This window comes from Globicephala melas, chromosome 15 (assembly GCF_963455315.2).
Source record: "Globicephala melas chromosome 15, mGloMel1.2, whole genome shotgun sequence".
In the NCBI taxonomy this organism is placed as follows: domain Eukaryota; kingdom Metazoa; phylum Chordata; class Mammalia; order Artiodactyla; family Delphinidae; genus Globicephala; species Globicephala melas.
Genome location: NC_083328.1, coordinates 49924038 through 49940835, shown reverse-complemented (window position 1 = coordinate 49940835; position 16798 = coordinate 49924038). Strand labels below are relative to the sequence as shown.

At 41.6% G+C, this 16798-nt stretch overlaps 1 protein-coding gene across 2 annotated transcripts in view; it reads left to right on the top strand.

Moving 5' to 3' along the window:
* The first annotated feature begins 4477 nt into the window (after positions 1-4477).
* The window catches only part of SNAP25 (synaptosome associated protein 25), an 80310-nt gene continuing 67989 nt past the window's right edge, over positions 4478-16798 (top strand). Inside the window, exon 1 of one of the 2 annotated variants that reach the window (XM_030872574.2) lies at positions 4478-4637. The gene's annotated coding sequence lies outside the window, so the exon portion shown is untranslated. The remainder of the gene's footprint in view (positions 4638-16798) is intronic. The other variant, XM_030872573.2, reaches the window with a different exon arrangement.

The following is a 16798-nucleotide window of genomic DNA, read 5'->3' as shown; positions in this document are numbered from 1 at the left end:
CCAGCTGTACCATTTATTAGCTGTGCCCTTGGTCAGGTTATTTAACCTCTTTAATCCTTATTTCCCTCCTCTGTTTTACTTAAATCCCAATATATTCCAGTGCCAAGCATACGGCAGGTAAATGTTGAGTAAATGAATGAACTAATACAGATGAAGAAATCAAGGCCCAGGGCCATTCATTGATACATATTTCATTAGTAGCTAATGAAAAAACTCAACCCCTCATATTAAAGCAGAGTTACATTTCATTACTTAGAGGAAAAGTTAAAAGTCTCATCAAATTGAGAGATTTATTTAACCAAGACTTCACAATTTCTTTGTGGGTTGGTTATAATTACTGTCCCCATTTTACCTGTGAAATGACTGAGGTACAGAGAGCTTAGAGAGCTAATAAGATTCTTGAAAGACTTACTAAAGGAATACTGTGATCCCTTTCAAATAGCCTTTTAGAAGTTTGCTTATTTCAACTACTATTTTTTCCTTCCCTCTGTCCCTGACTGTCACAGGGTTCTTCCTCCCTACTTGACCACCTGCATATCTCGGTATTGGAGAGGGTCCTGGGATGCATTCACATACAAAAGAAACCCTGTAATTTTGATGCATTAAGGAACAGGAGTTTGAAAGCACCCAGCATCTGGCTGCTGAGCACTTCTCCTTCCATCCTGCAATGCTGTTCTTAGTAAGGAACGAGGTGTTATTTAAAATCCTGGTGTGCAGTCTTATTTTTTCTCAACATGGCAAGCCGGAAACAGAAACCAATATCCCTAGTTCTGCTTTTACCTCTTACAGGATATGTCTCTGCCTCAGAGGCTTCAGGGAAAAAGGAGTTTAGATCTACAGAATTTAAGCTTTTCCCAGTTACTCTTAGGTCACTATCTATAAATGGGTTGGGGGATGAGGTAAGGGCTAGAAGAACATATAAAGAGAAAGTGGCAAGCAAACCATGTGGAAAAAAAACCCAAGGAATTAAAACAGTTGATCTGTCAAATTACGTATTCTTGTGCCCTCACAATGTTTCAAAATATTGTCACAGGGTGCCTGGCATGGCCCAAAGGAGGACCTTGGAGAAGGGGGTTCTGAGCTGGGCTAGTTCTAAACTACTTGCAAACTGACTTTGGAAAGATCTTACAACATTTTATAAAAACTTTTATAATTATTCTTCATGATGTTGTAATTATTGAGTCAACCATGCATCTCGCTCCTTACCTGGGAGATACAAGCTAAATATCTTAGATCTGGAGTTGTTGCAAACCAGAGTACTTTGGGGAATGGTGTACCAGAAAAAGCTTTCAGAGACTACATTAGCATAGTGTAAATATCCTTCCAGCAGAGCAGGTAATTTTCTCATTACTCATCAAATGAGTTCCTAAGAATTTGTTACTCTACACGTTGGATCTTTGTAGAAATAACTCACAAGAGCTGAATCATTTCAGAGTGAATTTTCCATTACCTTTCTTCTCTGTATGGCTTAGGCCTTTATAGACCCTGAATAACATAAATCTGCTGGTTCCCTACTGGCAAAGATGACTATGGATTTTTTTTTTTTAATCAAGCAATGAGAAAACACTAGGGGGGAAAAATCTCATTATCAGGGACTTCACTGGCGGTGCAGTGGTTGGAAGTCCGCCTGCCGGTGCAGGGGACACAGGTTCGATCCCTGGTCCGGGAAGATCCCACATGTTATGGAGCAACTGGGCCCGTGCGCCACAACTACTGAGCCTGTGCTCTAGAGCCCGTGTGCCACAATAACTGAAGCCCACATGCTCTAGGGCTCGCATGCTGCAACTACTGAGCCAGCATGCTGCAACTACTGAAGCCTGTACACCTAGAGCCCATGCTCTGCAGTGGGAGAGGCCTGCGCACCGCAACCAAGAGGGGGCCCTGTTCTCTGCAACTAGAGAAAGCCTGCACGCAGAAACGAAGACCCAACCCAGCCAAAAAAGAAAAAAGAAAAAAAAATCTCATTATCCTATTAAAATACATTTAAGGATGTCTGGTTTTCCTGAGTAGACTTATATTTATCCAATGTTTATGTTTTCTAAATTAGACTCTGCTACCTTTCCCAGATCAAGATGAAGACTCTCTCAAACAGCATCTTTTTAACATAAGCACAGGAGAATGAGAAATGCTACCGCCACCACAGCATAATCCCGTAGAGCCTGTGGTATTTTCTGTGATGCTTTGAATTAGTCTGACTCTCTCCTCTACTGTGTAATTTTTTAAGATGTCAATGTGGGGCATCAGCAGCTGAAAATTCAGCATACCAAGCCAGTCCTCCCCTGTGACTGCCACAGAGCTGTTGCCTACAGTTGAGCCTACATCACTGGTGTAGTTACTTTTTTAGTTTTATTATTTTTTTAATCTGGAAAATCCCCCACCTCCTCTATTCCTGCACAAAACTTTCTGCCTGAATGACTTTCAGACTGAGGGCCAAACACATATTTCGTTTCTCTCCACTTCAGGCTTCCCCCCTCAAGACTTCTACATGCTGAAAAAGTGTCACATTTGGGGGAAAAAAATCCTGACTATGAAGGATTTTGTAGTGACATCACCGCATTCGCTGTCACTTCTCCCAGCCCATTCCAGCTTGCTCTGTAGTGAAAGTGAGAACCATAACTAGGCGTTTATTGTCAAGTATCGGAGGACCAGGCAGATTTTCTTCTTCTTTATTGTATATGAATCTTAAATGTTTAATGAAGTAAACAAATTTCAGCAACATGCCGTGTTTTAAGAATCCAGCTTTAATAAAAATCCAAACACTATTCATTCATTATTATTGAAAACATTAATATTTCAAAATACCCTTTGGGTCAAGGAATCTTTAAAGAAGCAGTGACTTCTACTTATTTCAATTAAAGGCATTGTTTATTAAATTCTTACAGCTCTGCTCGCTATAAATGCCCCCATTAAAACTCTGTTTTCCTCCTTTCTTTCCTGGGATTTATTCTCCATTCCCTTCTCTCTCTCTCTCTCTCTCTCTCTCCCTCTCTCTCTCTCTTTCATCACGTGCAGTTAAAAACCTAAGCTCGCTCTCAGCCCACAGAGCAGGGGTGTGTATTGGGGTCGGGGAGGTGATGTTCGTTTCCCCAGCCCCAGGCAAGGATTTTCCATTGCCTAAAAGAGGCCATCAAGTTTTAACATTGAGAGGCACGACTTCTAATCGCATCCTTCCCAGAAAAGTACAAACAGCTCCTCACCGAGATCCCCCACGTCCCACGCGCTCCCAGCTCGCCCTCCCCGCGGAGTGCCCCGCGACAGCCTCCCCAACACCTGTGAATCATCCGAGAGGCTGCCACCATTTGCATATGACCCCCCTTCCTTGGCGCCTAACGCACACAACAAAGGAGGACAGGATTATTGCTTTATGATTATTCTTTTTAATCTCTCCTATGACCAGCACTAGTAGTTTCTCGCCCACGTCCTGTTTTGAGCATCAGAGGGCCCCCAAGGTAGCCTTGATTGGTACTCAGGGTGTGTGCACTGAATGAAGCACCAGAATTTTGTAGCGTCCCAGCAATCCTTGAAGCCGCAGCCCCCCACATTATCCCACCCCACCCCCACCCCAACCCCCAGAAGTCTGGTCAGTCCTAGGAGGCGTGTATGCGCCTCTGTGAACTATTCCTAAGAAACCCAACATAAAACCCCAGGCTCCGATTGCAAATTAAACCCAAACAGCGTCACCTATTTTGGCCTCCGCAAACAACTCTCAACCCAAAGCTTTGAACTCCAGCAAACCCACGCTGGTTGGGTTAACTACCCCTCCCTCCCCTTTCCCCCAATTCCTTTGAAATCGCTCAGCGATAATTGCTCTGACGTACTTTAAAATAACGTGTACTAATCTCTCTCCCCAACTGACCACATTGAGGCGAACTCTAAGCCTCGATGCTACTTTGATAAAATGAAGAAATCACTCATAAAAATAGCAACCCACGTAGCTTGGCCATATATGGAGCTGGTGAGAGTTGACAGGGATGCCCCTTTGGACTATCTTTTTTAGAAAAAGCAAAATCGCAGCTGAAATCTCCCCCCACCCCCTTGCCGTCTACTCCTCCTCTGCCTTCCCTTCCCCTTCTATGACTCAACCAAAGACGAACTCAGCAGGGGAAAATTTTTGTATATATAATCTCAAATATATTGCATATATATCGCACATATACATACACACACACACACATATATACATGTACATACACACGTACACACAAAAAAACAGAATGTCAGATGACCAGTCGCGAGATAAATGAGTTTGCCCGTGACCGGGTATTAAATAGGAGTCATAAGAATCGTCCCGTTCTGGTGTTTATAAAAGACTAAAATACAAAGGTTTGCAGTACAGCGAACCGGGAGCTGAGTCAAGTGCTCGGCCCCTCGCGGCTCCTCCCCTCCCACCGCCCGCCCCCATCCTCCCTCCGCCCTCCCCTCAACACACTTCCTCCCCGCCTCTCCAGGAGAGGGCTATTAAAAGCTGCTGACGTCAAAAGGGACGGCCATCTTTGATGAGGGCAGAGCTCACGTTGCATTGAAGACGAAACCTCGAGGAGGTCAGGCGCTGTCTTTCCTTCCCTCCCAGCTCGGCGGCTCCTCCACACTTGGAACCTGCAGGGGCCGGGCGAACACCACCCTCTGGAGAAGCCAAGGTAAGGAGCCCCCCTCCCCAGGTCGTGGTTCTGGCTCTAGATGGCTACATACCCAGAGGGGACCACAGCTGGGCAGACCAAGTGAGCTTGGGCAAATACAAGAATTTGTGCACCTAGGGTGCGGTATTCCGTGTGTGCGCGTCTGGCTAGACTCCCGCCTGGGGCTTTATAAAGTATTTTCGAGGTGAGCTGCTTGGGGAAGGGATGAATGGGAACAGTGCAGGTGGAGCGATGGGGAGGAAGTGCAAGAATACGTACGGAATAATAACTTACTCTCTTTAAACAGTAGTGGGACCTTCTGTCTCTTCCATTTTGCGATGCAGTTTTAAGAGATGTTTAGGCTGTGGGGTTTTGGTTTTGTTTTGTTTTTTTTTTCTGTAGATCAAGAAAAACAAACCCTGTGGTTCTGACCCGATTATTAGGACTTGTCGTTAGGGCGCTATTATCTAGGGAAGAATTAGGGAGAAGGCAGGGTGTGGGCGCTGGGGAGGCGAAAGAAGGGGGAGTTCCCGCCCCGGGCAAGCTGAGCTGCAGCCGCCACAGCAGCCTCCATGCCCCACGGACTTGATTTATGCCGCCTGCTCCACGTCAACTGCAGGCTGGCGGGAGGCGGGCGGGTAGTGCTGGGTGGGAGGGCTCTGCGGAAGGCTGGCGGGGGCGGGGGCTCGGGCTCGCCTCCGTACTGCGGCGGCCAGCGCTCAGCACCCTGGACAGCAATACCAAGGGACTGCTCTGGCGCCCGCGACCTTCCAGCACCGCGGATAGCGGTCCGGCCGCCCCGGCGCACCTACCTGCTGCAGAGATGCCTGGCCGGGGCTAGATGTTCCAGGGCTGCAGGCCAAATTGCTTCTCTGAGACTTAGGTCTCACGGAGAACCCCTAATAGAGCAGGTGTAGTAGGTTAAAAGAAAAAAAGAAAGGAAAAAAAAAATCCTGCCTACAGGACTCCTTTGGAAGCAATTACCAGCTCCCATCCTTAGCTCCTGCATAGCCTAAAAAAAAAAAAAAGTCTACTTGTGGAAATTTTCTGTGTTACCCTCTCCCCTCCCCGCCCCCCCCCCCCTTTTTAGGTAAAAAAACAAACACATTTTTAAAAATTTGCATTTATCCTCCAGTCAGAAATCAAGGGTTTTGTTTATTTCTTTCTTTTCTCTCTCTTTTTTTTTTTTTTAAAACACAGAACAGATCTGTCTGCAGATCCAGGGTGATCATGAATGAGGTATATATGAAGATGCCAACACAATCTGTTTATAGGAGCGATATATCTTTCTACATGTTTCTATTTGATAAAAAATGTAGGGGTAGTTGAACTAAGCAGAATCAACTTTAATAATCAATCCTTCTTCCTCTCTCCCATCCTTGTAATTAGGCATTGACACAAGCACATGCCCATAAAAATACATCTCTAAGAAATATTACAGGTCTTACAGGGTATAGATTTAACCTCTTTGGCCATAGTTTCAGAGTGAGGGGAAGTATTTCCTATGGACATTTGTTATCTCAGGATAGTTTCTGATTTTGACAACATTAAGACTGGCTTTCCTCAGGGGAATCTAACTGTGTCCTTCAGGGTGATGCAGATGAAAGGACCATGGTGTTAGGCTGAAACTGGACTCTGACCTAAAGATCTACTGCAATTTCCATTACAGCATTGCGGGATTTTGCTGAGGCAGTAATAAGTACTTTAACCATTTTCTACTCTGACGTTTGGAGCCTGTGAGTGAACAAAAATTATCACAGGGATATTCCCAGCTGTTTAATATAGATAAAATCAACATAAAATGACCAGGAACAAAACTGTGCTATTTGAGTAGTTGTTAAATAAGAGTAATAGCGTCATATGTAAGAATGTTTATACAGCACGTTAAAGAAATGCTATCATGATCCCCTGAAAAGCCTTAAAATAAGATCTTGGATTGGGTTTAGTTAGTCATTAACTCCAACCATTTATATATTAGAGGTGCTCCAATGCCGTGTCCACATAGAGAAGGTACTTTCATTCCCAGCTATTTATTTCCTAGTGTTTTTTAAGGATAACCATGTGGTTCCATATAAGTATATACAGATCTGTTGCTGGATATGGATGTAAAATTATTATTCAAGAGTATGTAACTGCATAGAAGAATTTTACAACTCTGCAATCTGCAGATGAAATAAATAACTGTGTTTCAGTGATAGGAGGAGGGGAGACAAGATGGGTAGGAGTCTTGAAAAATGCTTTGACTTCATGCTGCATGTCCAGACAGCTCTCTGCGTAGTTGCGACAAATGAAAAAGCCTAACACTGCTGGAATTATGTGCTTGGACATTAGTAATTACTGCTGGGTTTGTTTGTTAGTGGAAGACTGGGGTAGTGGGGGCAGAGGTAGAGGACTGCAGTGAAGCTGGCAAAGGGTACAAATCTGGGAGGAAGTGGTGATGTGCACAATTATGGAGCTAATAGCTTACTGAAAAGTTTAAAAAAATGTAATTGAAACATGAATTTAACATTTACATTATTGATAAGCTTCAGGAAAAATATCAAGAGATTTCCTATTTTAAGTTTTAAATTTTAACAATCCAGGGCAATATGGTGAGCAGAGGCAGGAGCAGATGGACACAGAGATGTGCCAGGAAATATTCACACAGACCCTCCAGTGGTACCTGCTTGTTTGCTCATTGGCATTTTCTGCTTTACCACCTTGGCATTCAGAATATGAAACAATTTGTAATCTTATTAACCTCTCCATGGTAAATCTCCCAAGAATTCACAATTTTATTTTTACTTCGTTAAACATGCACGACCACACATGCACAAACACAATACAAACTGCCTCTGAATTCGCTTATATAAAGACATTTCTAAACTCTAGGTGTTGACCCCAGAGTGATGGTTATCAACCAGAAGACTGATCTATCTGCCAGTAGCACCTCTTCTCATAGCAGCCAGCCTTCAACAGAGCATGTAGGTTTTGACGATTAGGAGAAATGAGAGATAATTTGAGAAAGAGGTTGACAAAGGAGACATGAAGGATAAAAATAGATAGCTCTGCTTTTTATATGATGCACTATGAATAAACTATTTTTCTCACATCATGGAACTACTTTACAATTCTATAAAGGTAAGGCAATTGGTGTTTTCAGCCTCAGTGCTAAATATATTTCTGCAGTGTCATCCCTTGTCAGCAGGGACCAACCTGATTGGAAGACATTCCTCAATCAGTGAGCACCAGATACATAAATGAACCCCACTGAGGATGTAAAACCTCATGCTTATATAGTCTTTGACCTCAATAAGTTTAACACCTAGTACTTTTTTTTCTTTTTTTTTTTTTTTTTTTGCGGTACGCTGGCCTCTCACTGTTGTGGCCTCTCCCGTTGTGGAGCACACAGGCTCCGGACACGCAGGCTCAGCGGCCATGGCTCACGGGCCCAGCCGCTCCACGGCATGTGGGATCTTCCTGGACTGGGGCACGAACCCGTGTCCCCTGCGTCGGCAGGCAGACTCTCAACCACTGCACCACCGGGGAAGCCCTAACATCTAGTACTCTTAATGAAAACAACAAACAATAAAAATTAATAATACCAGAAGGAAAGTGCAATAAAACAGTAGAAGAAAAATCATGAGGGAGTGTATAATTACTTGCCAAGTCAATGCGACCAAAAATAAGGAATGCAAATTCTGAGGACAATATTTCAGTGGACTAGAATGATCCGAGACAGGAAGCAGGACCTGAGCTGGTTTGGGAGGTTGGAGAGAGGTGAGGGGACTCTGCTAAGTAAAAGTTATAGCATAGGCAGAACTACAAGTTAGGCAAGCCCAAGGTATGGTCAGCAAACCCTGAAAATGCCCATCCATTTGGGTGAAGTGGGACGCTTATAAAGGGGAATATGCTGGAACTGTGAGTTGGAGCCGCCTATGAAAGGCCTTGAATGCCACACTGAGGACTTAGTGCTTTATCCTCTAAAGTTGATTTCTGAGCAGAAGCTGATATAACAAAGTAACCATGTCTTTTTTAACATCTTGGAATTGCTATTGACTGAGTGGAATTAAATTTACATTCTTCCAGAAATAGAGGGGAGCAAACTGTTATCATAAAGGATGATTAATTAAAAAAATAGTAACCAGTCCTCATTTAGTCATCTATTAAGACCACCCTTCAGTATATACATGGGCTTCTAAGTCCTACCCAGAAGTTAATTGTAGGTTTCAATTTTTCGTTATTGACTAGAACAAATTATTCAAGATGAGTGCCTACCAAGAAGATTGAAAATCGGGTCAGGCGTCTGGGGATGAGAGGTGTCCAGCAGGTACACTTGAATAATAAACACGCAAACACTCTCTTGGGCCCTCTGAGTATTCTGCACTGTCAAATACACTGACTGGATAGATGAAAAAAGATGCCAGGTTTTCTGTTCATGTTTCAGGCAGCATGACACATAGAACCAGCTCCAAGTGGCTAAAACTGGGGGAAAAAAAAAGGAAGGAAGGAAGGAAGGTGGGAGGAAAGAAAGGAAGGAAGGAAGGAAGAAGAAAGAAAGAGAGAGAGAGAAAGAAAGAAGGAAAGAAAGAAAGGAAGGAAGGAAGGAAGAAAGGAAGGAAGGAAGGAAGGAAAAGATACTATGGTAAAATTTTGAAAAACTGAGGTGTGGTGGGCAGTATATCATATTTCTTTCCCTACCATCCTAGCAGCCTAGCTGACTTTTGCTGATTACCCTCACTCCAGCGCTTGCTTGAGGTCTGAACTATACCCATTTCATTTTTAATCTTGTGGTTACTACTCTCACAGCAGAGCTTCACAATTCCAAATTCTGACAGAACTGCTGAACTGAAAGAGTCAATGGCTTCATGTGGAGGACTAAATGGCAGTTGCAGACATAGATCTTGTTGCTATTTCAGTTCTCACTGTGAAGTGTCAAGGGACTATTCTCATCTGTTCTTCACCAAAACACTGGCAGGAGAGACATCCTTAGGGTAACTTGTTGATTTCTAAGCTGACTCCCTGGGGCAAAATTGGAGGTAGTGACGTTTGATGCTTTAGGAGGTCAGACTGGTGGTTATTAAACTGAGTGCAGAAGGCCTTCCAAGTTATTAAGTAGGAAGGAGGAGATATGACAGAGCATTGAGGAAGCAGGACATGATGAGTGGAGGAAGAGGTTTTAAAAAATTATTCTTACAAGAGGAAAGAGGCTTCAGAGAAATTTCCAGAGAACCCTGTCTGCACTCTGAACTCTTCAGAATTACTGTCATTGCTGTAATAATAGCTACTTGTTTCTACATAATTTTCTTCACAAGGATCTCAAAGCACTTCACCCAATATAAAAGTCCAAGCAGTTTCTGATTTCCAAGTGAATGATACAAACCAGAGTCATATATGATATTAGATAACATTTCATATATGATATTTAGGTAACATTTAGTAAGCCATAAATCTGATTTAGAACAGAGATACCCAAAGCAGTGATTAATCAGAATAGGTCTGTGGGAGAGAAGAGAGAACCACTAATTCTAAAAGTTTTTACCAGTACTAGCTCACTGAATCTTCATAACAATCCTATAATCAGGGTGCTATTATTATTTCCATTTTACAGATGAGGAAACTGAGGCAAAGAAAACCTAAATAACTTGCCTTACATCACAGAACAGAGCCAGGATTTAAATGTAATCAGTCTGACTCCAGGGTCTAAGCTCTTAACTATATACTCTGCTACCTCTTGCATCATCCACATTTTTCATACTGGCTAAATAAGGCACAGAGAATGTATATGATTTTTTTTTTTTTTTTTTTGCAATATCTTTTCCCTTTCAGTTGGACAGCTGAGCATGATGGCAAGGATGCTGATCAGGAGCCAGGAGACCTGGATCTAGCCCTGAAGCAATTGCTTGTCATTTTCTTTAAATAAGTCATTCAATCTCTATTGAACTCAGTTTCTTCATCTGCAGAATGACAGCAGAATTGAACTAATGTTTTCCAATATGCCATTCAGAAGTCAATGATATCAGTGGTGAAAACTCTAGGTAGTAAGTCTGACGCCAGTGACCTGGTGGTCTCAGATGGCACTGCCTTAATACTGCTTCAGTAACTGACCTGACTACCTCCCTCATTGTAAGATTAATTATATCCACAGCACCCCCTTCAATCTCTCTCTATTTTTCCCTCAGTAATTTCTTTGACATCATCTTTCTGAAGTCTTTCTGGTCAGACTTAAGAAATCCTGACTTTTTCCTCAAAGCCCTGATCTGAGTCATCACTGCTATGGGGATCTCCCCTCTTTCTCACTCAGATTTATTGCTGTCTGGAACAGACTATTTCTACAACCTGCCTAAACTTTTTATAATTCTTTTTTCAACCTAATTAACTGTTACAAAAAATTTCTTTCTAGGCCCCCTTTTGATCATGTCTTTATGTCTGACTTAAAGCAATTTATTAGCTGCTATTTCCTCATTCCTCTTTTTTCCTCTGCCTCTTAGAAAAGGGGAAACAGAAGCTTTTAAAGAGTCTGTGAGCTCTTAAGTACTTAAAAAGTAACATTTCCATATGATCTGAGTTACATGATTTAAGTAGCCAGCTCAAAAACTAATAAAATTTGGAGGATGGAGAGGTGATGGTAAAATAACATTACAAAAAAGCTTCAAGGACAAGGGACTAGGAGAGGAGGAAGCTTTAAAGCCTATGAGATATAAATTTTGGAGGTTAGCAGTTGGCGGTACAATATTTATTAATTAAATTCACAAGTTCCAGAAAAGCCATGTTCTCCTTGTTGCTATAAACTCATTCTTGCTGCAGATTTCAGCATCTTTCCATCACAGTAAAGCATTGACAAGGGGAGTTGCTAACTGATTTTCTTACTGCTGACTCACAGAGGTTAGCTTCAGTAGTGATCAACTGATGAGAAGAACAAATCTGTATTCCCAAAAAGAGATGGGGTAAATCCTGTTTAAGGGTTAGCGCTTCCTTTTAAATGCCTAACAACCATTCTGGTGAAACTCAAAGTGAATTAACAATGCTCACACCGGATTGGTACTGAATGACAGCTGCGCTAGGTTTATGAACTGCTTTCTGTGGTCATGGAAAAATAAATTTGATCCTCTTAGCTTGTAAAAGAAGCTGAATTATGGTCCCTGTGAAGGGAAAACTAAAAGAACTTACTTATCTTTTATTCTATTTGGGGGTTTTTGTTGTTGATTTGATTTGGTTCCTATTACCCAAAGATGGCTAATTCTCAGGTCTTAAATTGAGACTGTTTGCACTTTCTGCTGACTCACCTCATTTTATACTTGAAGATGGTCCATTTTATACTTGAAGAGCAATGTTATTTTCCTGCTAGAATGGTAGGTCTGACAAAATGACCATCTGGTCCCTGCTTCCCCATCACTTCCTACATCCAAATGACCCTAGTTACAGATTTTGAACTTAGGAGATGACTTTTCATGCCTGCAGGCTTGAATGAGTGGTTTCTGTCCTTTACTGATGACAACATGTAAGAAAGTGGAAGCCTCTTAGGTGCCCCCTGAGGCTAGAGTCACCCTGTACTCCTGCCTCATTCCTATTCTAGAGAAATCTCTCAATTCAGCCCAGAGTCCTACAAGTTGAACAGAATTTCCTTCCATGGAAAATCTCAGACCAAACTGCTGATCACCTTTATTCATGTTTTGTACAATTTCATAGAATAGTGACTGACAAATTGCAAAACAGTATATTTCTTAAATTTCCCTGAAGTTAGTCTAAGGTTGGTCTGACAGCTAGTTACAGGTAAATCACACTGCAGCTTTTCTGTTGATAAACAGAAAGTAGAAGGAAATAAATGCCAGTAAGCCTGCTAGAAAGAACACTGGCAAATGATTTCAATATGCAGTAGTCCTGTAGAGTGATTTTTTTTTATTTTAATAGGAAAGTCCATTATAACTTCATGATAACACTAGAAATCAAGATAGTTTTCCTAATTTATGCCTGAGAAATTGTTGAATATATCTACTTTTTCCAGTTTCAAGATGACTATTCCTGTATTCCTCAAACATAAATCAGCTGTCCTTATGGCACTCTTCACTAATTAATTAATTCAACAAATATTTATTGAGCATCTGTCATGTGCCAGGAAAACATAGTACTGGTTACTGAAGATAGAGCAGTGAATAAAACATGAATGATTCTGCCCTCCGTGTATTTTGATGGGCATCCCTTTTTGAGGTATTATTTTAGAAGACATGTTTCACATAGAATCCCTTTTAGACTCTAAGACATTAACCCAACTTAGAAAAGAACTTGGCTGTCTGTCCAAATATGCAATTGACTAAAGGTTTCTACTGAGTGATCAGTGTCCATGGAAAGGTTGCTGTCATAAACAGAATGTAAATTAAGAACCAGCCTCAGCCATCAAGGAACTTAGTAAATATCTAAGATATGCCCTTGTATAAATTTGCCTCTATTTATGTGGCAGTATTGCTAAAATTTCCTTTCAGAACATGTTATATTCCAGTATCCCAGTCCCTCCCTATATAGACCATTCCCCACCACTCATGCGGAGAACGGGTCAAGCTTCAAGAAACATGGTATCTCCTAGGCTAGAAAACCTAGTCCCAACTATAAAATTCGTGAAGCAATGCAAGAACAGAATGACAGAGAAGCGGCAGCATCTTTTGGATGACAGTACCTCCCGAGCCAATCCACGTTCCTCCTCTGAAAACTCCCTATCATTAAACAAGTTTACAGATTCAGGATCAGATAGAAGAATGTATTAGTTTCCCAGCTCTTGCTTTTCAAAATTTACCTCTTCTTACCAAGGAGCAAAGCTCCCATTTATCACATTGCTTTGTAATTATGTACTTATGCATTTCTCTTCCTTAACAGAATATAAAAGTCTTTGAGAGCAAGGGCAATATCTTAACCATCTTTGAATCCTCAGTACCTATAACAGTTCCTGTCACACACCAGCTATACAGGAAAAGAATGGGTGAGTGGGGATACCAGCTACCCCTTTGCAGAGAAAAGAATTCTACCACTGTAAGTAATTCCTTCTTTAATTGGTCAGATGTTATGATCAGAACAACTTGGGAATACAGATTCACCCTAAATGTTGGAATAAAATTATGTCCCAAGGAAGCACTTTTGTTCATCCCAACTAGCTGCCAAACTTTGGCAAATAAGTTGTTTTTCTGACCTGCTGTTTTATCACCTGTGCATCAGGGGCTAAAATGCCAATGAAGGATCTGAAGAGTCTCGTGAAAAGCATTGCTAAAAACAGGTTTATATAAAGAAATGAAGAACCATTGCCTATGACCTATTTAGGTCAATTTCACACATAAAACAAAGCTGTTTAACGTATATAAAATAATGCAGTCAAAATTCTTTACTTTTCATTAATATGGAAAGAATATTTTTGATGCCCCTCTTCACATGTTCACTGAGACATATAGTCACCAGGGAAGTAGATTGGTGGCTTCAGCCATCTCTTGTCTTTGAGGCCACATATTTGCTGCTTCTCTGTTAGAATTGGTGGCATGGTGTATACAAGCTCTCCATGTTCGTTTGGCTTCCTAGAAAATGTCCTCCAAACACATCAATTTCTAACCTATCCTTTCAAACATCCAGTGTCCTCTTGCCTAGGAGAGAAAAATAAACTGAGGCATGATGTGGTAAATCAGTCCCATTTATCACTGAGAAAAAGCCATTACCAATGGAGCATTGAATGTTGCACTTTTCCCCCCAGTCCTTCTTATGAAACAACTTTAAAACCACTGGTCAGTTACTCTGTGCCCTCCATTCTCCAGCTGAGAATGGAGGCACCACTTGTTGACCATAAGAAAAAAGTAACTAACTTATTGAATGCCCATAGTATGCTGAGCTAGACCCTTGGCATACATTATCTCATTTAATTTCCATGGCAACCTTAAAAGCATTTGGAATTCTTGTCTCTGACTGCAAAGCCCATGTTTCTCCCCACCACCTCATGAATTTTCCCACGAGTCGCACACAGTCCGTTGAGATCTTCTAATAGAAAGTATGCTCCTGATATGTAGAACATGAGTCAGCAAAATCCAAACAACTCAGTCCTGCGGACTAAAAAGTCAGGTGAGATGTGGTGGTATGAACTACCTGGAGAAACTAAATATCCAGACAAACTCATGGGGCACTGGATTTATCACCTATGCATCAGGGGCTAAAATGCTAATGAAGAATTTAGAGTCAGAGGGCTGCATACTTGGCCTGTCTCTGCCACTTCAGTTGTATCACCCTGACCAACTTACCTAACTTGAACTGAGCTTCAGTTTTCATATCTGTACAAAGAAAGCAATAGCTGCCATGCATACGTCCTGTAGTTGCTATGTGACTCTGAGCTAATGCTTGTGAAGTATTGTTACCTCCACTTGGGAGAGAAGAATGAACTGTTGTTATCATGTTCCATTGTCTGCTGTTTGCCGTGCCAGATTTCCAGTGTTCTTATTGCAGGCCATATGCTTCTTTTCCTCTTTATAATGTGGATTTTGCTTAAAGAAGTAACAGGTCCTGCCATCATACTATTTTTTAGCTTGAGCAGCATGCATGATAAAATGGGAAAATGTGTCAACAGTCTTTGATTTTTTCTATTTGTGGGAGGGTTTTTAAAATACCTTTGAATTGCATCTCTGCTTTGGCTTTGTGACTTTCAGGATAACTTTGGAGATGAAGAAGCTCAGGTTATGCTTTAATGAAACACTGGTCCCCCTCTTGCTTAATGCATTGGGTGTTAGGGTCCTTGAGGAGTTAAAAAGAAATGATATGCAAAAATACTTACCCTTCTTTAGCTTAAGAAAAATAATTCTGCTGTGAGCTATTTAGTCAACCGTTATTGAAGCTGCATCTGTTGGCTTCATTTTCTATTGAGTGTAATGTTTTTTGTCGGGGAGTGTTGGGTTCCTTAGTAAATACTGCATGTGTGTTTTTGTGTGTGCACACAATATATAGGCAGACAGGTGCAAACACAGACTCTTGCTTGCAGCCAGCTTTAGGTACAAGATTCCTACATGCATCACCTCATTGTCAAAACCTTTAGCTATATTCATATAAACCAATAAATATAAAATATATATAACAGAGCAAGTTATGTGAACTGCAAAATGTATGATCCTAGGTTGCATTCACAGAATGATTCCTGTCCAAAGTTGGAAAATGCTCCCAAAACAATTCTCTATGCAGCAATGACCTCAAATTTTGGGAGAATTCCTGCAAATCTAGGCTTACAGGACAAGAGAGCTTGCTGGGAAAGATTTTTGAAATCCACACTGTCTTTTGAGCACCTACTATGTTCTACTTGTTATATTACTGTCCATTGTAGCTAGTAGTATTATATTTAATTTCTACACAACCTCCTAAATGGTGAACATAATTTTCCACACTTGACTCAGAGAGGATACTGTTTGGTCAAGGTCCTACTAAGGTGCTAATTGCTGCCTCTCTCCACCTCCATGAACCAACTGATATATACGTTAGTGATGAAAATATCAGGATTTTTGTCAAAGCTTGATTGGGAGAAAATGGTTAGAACCAGCAGCCAGAATCAGACTAGTTCTACTTCTAGTCCTTCTCCAAGTCTAGACATGGAGAGCCACCAAAGGAGGAAGAGCTATGGAGATAAGTGTAGTCAGGCACAGCTAGAATACCTTAGGTCCTGCCCCTACTCCCCCACTCACCCCTCCCAAGGCGCAGAAGATTTGCAGCTTGGAGGAGCAGAAAATGCAACCTTGCTATGAGCAAGAAAAAGAAAAAGCCAAGTGTAGGACTGAGGTATGCGTGCTTACTGCCCATTTCCCATCTCACAGAGCACTTAAGCTGGGGGTTAGAAGGGCAAATAAAGAAAGGGGTGGAAGGGATGGTGGAAACCATCTTCCTAATACTAATCTTCCCAAAGAGTGAAGGTTCCTATTTTAAGGGACAAGGGAGGAATTAATGAGTCTGAGAGGCAGAGAATGGATCCTCCTTCCACACAGCTAATAAAAGAGGGAACTTGAGTTTGAATTTAAGATCCCAAGTGCAATATTACTGACCCTTCAGAATCAGTGGCTCCTTACTCTATGACATTGGTTCTCAAACTGTGATCTTTGGACCAGCAGCATCAGCATCACCCAAGAGTTTGTTAGAAATGCAATTCTCAGGCCCCACACCATCCTACTGTCTGAAACTCTAGGGATGGGGGAAGAGTTTTCTGT